The 5,134-nt window shown below is 30.7% G+C and overlaps 1 non-coding gene across 1 annotated transcript; it reads left to right on the plus strand.

Moving 5' to 3' along the window:
• Positions 1 to 3,703: 3,703 nt before the first annotated feature.
• LOC149514676 (small nucleolar RNA R71) lies at positions 3,704 to 3,810 on the plus strand. The gene has a single exon (XR_016328370.1). It is a non-coding gene; the product is annotated as a small nucleolar RNA R71 (small nucleolar RNA).
• The last annotated feature ends 1,324 nt before the right edge of the window (positions 3,811 to 5,134 follow it).

A 5,134-nucleotide genomic window follows, 5' to 3' on the forward strand; every position in this document is an offset into this window, starting at 1 on the left:
ATAGCATTGCATGGCTTTCACATCCCTTATGAAATAAACCCTAAAGATCAAGAATTCACACATTAAATGCATCAAATTCAAGCAAATTTTCAAAATTTTAAGCTAAAATGGACTTGTAAATCACTATAAATTTAACTACTATCACACCCTCACACTTAACTTTTTGCTTGTTCTTGAGCATATTCCTTAAATTAGCTATACAAATAAATTAAAATAAATGCACACAAAGTCAAGGTTTCAAAAATTATCAATCATGCACTATAGTATAATACAAAGATAGTTATGAATATAATTAAACAAGGAATTTATTCAAAAGTACACTTTCAATTTTATACAATTCTCATGAATGTGAAGTTAATCTATCTCTAATCTATACATACAATCTAAACAAAATGTATGCAAAGTAATCCATCACATATTAACCTAACAATAGAGCACCTACATATATTTACTTTCCTCATTTCCTCTCCACTAATGTAGACTTACATACTTGAGTCAAGATCAAAAGATCTTTATAAGCTTGTAATGTAAGGCTTGGGTCAAAGTAAGAAAAAGGAAAACTTTAGGCTTAAAACCCATTGCTTACTTTTAAACTTCTGGACTTTGAGAACTTTGAAACTTTTCAAGGTAGATGCAACTTTATTTTGATTTTTTTTTTTTTCATATATAGCCATTTTTTACTTTTTTTTTGTCCATTTTGGCTTTTGCTTTGCCTTGCCTTGCTTTGTGCCTCCTTTCGTCCCACATACAAAGTTGTTCTCTTTTATTTTGCCATTCACATGCATAAGCAATGTGGGTTGGGTAAAATAATAAGAGGGATAAATCATAGCAAAAAAAAGGCTTCGGCTTAGTAATGTGGTTAAAGAAACAAAGAAAAGGAAATATAAAGGCTAAAAAATTAGGTACTAGGGATTTTTTTTACATGTGGGCTTGAAAAGACTCAAATTGTCCAAAAAATGCCTAAATCACTTCTTAAGTCAAGTGTAGTCTAGGATTTCACCTCGAATGTTGTGAAAGCAACTTCTAAAGTTATATTTATGCTTCAAATCTTTTTGCACTTTTATACTTAAATGACTTTTCACTAAAACTCTATGTATATCAAAGATCAAGATCAAAATGCACAAAAAATAAAAATTGCAATCTAAAGAAAATCATACTTAAGAATTCATTTCATGCTTCACTATGTTTCACATTTGTCTTAATATCATACATAAGTTATTCATGAATAACTTAGAATAATTAACTAAGTTAGCAATATATTGATTTCTAGCATGTTAACTTGGTTTGAAAACAAAGAATTTTAAGGATATTTTGAAAAATTTTCAAAAACATTGTGCATAACAAAGTTCCCTCACCCACATTTGAATTGCACAATATTTTAAATGAAACATTAAAGGATTTAGGGTTAAAGAACACTCCCTTATCTTTGTCTTCTTAAGGCCGAAACTTGCATAAGCTCTATTGGCATCCTTGCATCTCTTCATTCCTAAGAAAATAAATAAAAAACAAACAAAAAGAAAAAAAATACTTGTCCTAAATAAAATTAAACAATTAAACAAAGAAAATGTAAAACTTGCAAATAAATATAGAATTTGGGTTACCTCTTAAACAATGCTAGTTTTGATCAAACTTGACCATATCTAAGTATCTAAGATTACCACTTTCTTTTAAGAGGGAGTTTCCTTTATTGTTTGTGTTTTTGTGGTATCATATAGATAGACTTGGATTTAAGAGGTGGACTTACTCTTTTAGCAAGGATTACATATTTTAGGTCACATTCTAACATTGGGCCTTTTGGGTTAGATTAATGAAATATGTCTTGGGCTTACATGGAATAGGGATTTGTGGGCTAGTCAAGTGGGTTTTCAAAATTGGGTATTGAATTGATCTTTTTAGATTCAGTTGGGCTCTTTAACAACTGGTTTTTTCTTACCTTTTATTCTAGATATTTCTTGAACATCTTCTTTATATCTAAGAATACCTTGACTAGTTTTAAAGGTAATCCTTTTATTTTGAATCTTAATGTGACTTCATAGTTATAAACATCAATTAAAGCTTTAGAAGTCATAAGGAAAGGTTTACCTAAGAGAATTGAGGCCTCACTATCTTTCATGCCTAGAACAGTGAAATCTTTAGGAAAAACATATTTACCTACTTTTACAAGAATATTCTCAAAAACTCTTTATGGTTTCTTTGTAGTCTATCAATAAATTTGATACTAAAATTTAGAGGTTTCAATGTTCTTGCTCTCAATTACACAAAAACATGCAATGGCAATAAATTTATACTAGGCCCTAGATCACATAAAGTTTTCTTAAAATACAAGTGACCTAAAGAATATGGTATAGTGAAACTCTTGAGGTCATCTTGCTTAGTTAAAAAAAGTTATTGAAGTGTTGGGCTACACTTATCAACAAGTATAACCTTCTTTAACTCCATAAATAGCTTATTCCATTTAGGTTTAGCCATTACCTAGGCTACTTCAAGTTTCTTCCTTTGGGTCGACATTTTCGGAGTCATTCTAACCATTTTTACTTAATGATCTTCCTTTTGCATTTCTTTCTTAGGTTGTATACTTTCCAATAGTGCTTTTCCAACTTAGATAAGTTATTCATCCTTTTTAGCTGAATTCATATACTATTCTTCTTATGGATCTTCTTCTTGAACTTCTTCCTCTTTAAGGTCCTCTTAAATTTCAAAACTTTTATCCATCTCCTTAGGTTTATCATCTTTCAAAAAGTTATCTTGAATTTCTACCATTAGATTAAAACTTGTAAGAATCTCCCTCCCAAACCAAAGCAATTTTTCATTCCCCATTGTTGATTCTTCTTCAATGTACTCCACCTCAGGCTTTTTTCATAAAACTCATCAAATTAACTACCACTGGCTCATCTATTAAATCATTCTCATCCTAAAAAAAAGAGGTTCTTTTTTTCTTATAAAATTATATAGCATTGCATATTTCCTTACCTTGTTTGTTTTAGGCTGGATTTTGTATTACTAGGTAAGGATCCTAATAGGCAGTTAGCTATGGGATTAGCCAATTGGCTTATTTCAATTTTTAAGTTTTTTATGGATGTGGCTTGCCTTTGAATAGTGGCATTTTGCGTTTGTATAAGTTGGGTGAACATCTCTTCAAGGCTAGAATTATTTTTTTGGGCTGATTGTATGATTGTTGTTTAAGTGAAAGTTTAAGGAATGGGTGGTATTTTGATGGGTGGGTTGGTTTTAGGTCTAAGAAACATTTGTATGGTTCTTCCAACCTAGATGGTAGGTATTGTTATATGGATTATAGGTAGGCTTGGTTTGTTTGGCATATTGAATAGATTTTACCCTCAATTGGTATTTATCAAGAGAATGTGGTTTTTCATAGATTTCACGATTCAAGAATGGACTTTGGATGGCTTGGCCAAAAGCAATTGGGGATTAGGTTCCAAGAGGATCTTTTTTTTTTTTTTTGGTTAACCTAGCTAGTTGTGATGTGATGAAAGTGAGTGTATCTAGCTCATATACCTCAATAGTTTTTTTTATGTATCTTTCTCTCAATAGCCCATTGATAATTGTTTGTAGCCATCTCTTCTATCAATTCATATGTTTCCTCCACTGACTTACCTATTATGGCTTATTCAAAGGCTAAGTCTAAAGTTGTTCGCATTGATGATGTCAGCCCATTGTAAAAAATCTAAATTTGGAGCCATTTGGGAGACCATGGTGTGGACATTTATGTAACAACTCCTTGTATCTCTCCCATGCATCATATAAGGTTTCACTATCGAGTTGTACGAATGTGGTGATTTCATTCTTGATCTTCGCTATTTTAGTAGGTGGAAAGAATTTGAATAGAAGCTTTTGGATTAGATTGTCCCATATGGTGATGGAGCCAGATGGAAGTGAAAAAAACTAACTTTTTATTTTATCCCTAAAAGAAAAAGAAAACAATCTCAGTATTTTAGCATCATAAAAAGCTCCATTATATTTAAAAGTATCACAAAGCTTAAGAAAGTTAGAAAGATAGAGACTTGGATCATCATTAGGTAATCTTCCAAATTGAATAAAAGTTTGGACCATTTGAATGATTGAAGGCTTTATCTTGAAATTATTGGCTTGGATAGCTGACCTTCTTATTAACGATTGAAATGCTTCAAGATTAGGAATGACATAATCCCTCAAAATTCTATAACCTTCATTTGTTGTATTTGCCATTGAATTTGTTATAGGTGTTTGCTCTCTCCTTAAATGCCTAAACATTCTTTAGATTTCTTTGTCTAGTGGAGCTAAATTAACACTGCAAGATCTACGCATGCAAACAAAGAAAATATCAAAATAGATTAAACAAATAAAAATAAAAGTGTTTAAATTACAAACTATTAAAAATCCTTATTGATATTGATATTTTAACACCGATATAATTCTTGGCAATAGTGCCAAAAACTTGAGTGCTATTTTTTATATAACCTGCAAGTGCATAGATTATATCAAGTAATAGTAATGACTGAGTAAAGTATTGTTCCTATAAGGATTATGATTTAAGTGTAGGGTTACAAAATTAAGTACCAAAGGTGATTGTTAACTAGCCTTATATCTAAACAATCAAAAAGCAGGATTGATTGTATTGAAAGCAATTCAGGGAAAACAATGCAATAGCAAACCAAAATTGTATAGGCGAAAGACCAACTAACCAACTGTCACTTGATAGTTTCAAGAGATGGTATAATATAAACAAGATCTAAGTAAATCAAAAGCTTGTAAAGAATGAATGTTTGCTGATTGCAAAAAAGCATAAAAAGAACCATATTGAAAATAAGATTTATAATCAAAACTTTAAATAAAAAAAATGCTTGCTAAAGAGATCTTGAAAGTAAAAAAGACTTGTATTAAAGGAAACTTTAAAGAAAACAAACTTGTAATGGCTAGTCTGTCACCCTAGCCAAAACTTATGAAGAAAACCAAAAACTAAAGAAAAGAAAGAAAGGAGGAGAGAGGGATGGAATATGTGTTCAAGTGAGGAAAACCAACCTATTTATAGGCATAGGTTCGGCTAAAGGCGATTAGGATTACAAAGGCTTTTTACAATTCAAACTCTTGAAAGATTAAAGGTTATTGAAGTCTTTAAAGATTGGGTGTGTTGGTTGAA

Source organism: Durio zibethinus, chromosome 15 (genome assembly GCF_047325235.1).
Source record: "Durio zibethinus cultivar Kanyao isolate XHJ-2024 chromosome 15, ASM4732523v1, whole genome shotgun sequence".
Lineage (NCBI taxonomy): Eukaryota > Viridiplantae > Streptophyta > Magnoliopsida > Malvales > Malvaceae > Durio > Durio zibethinus.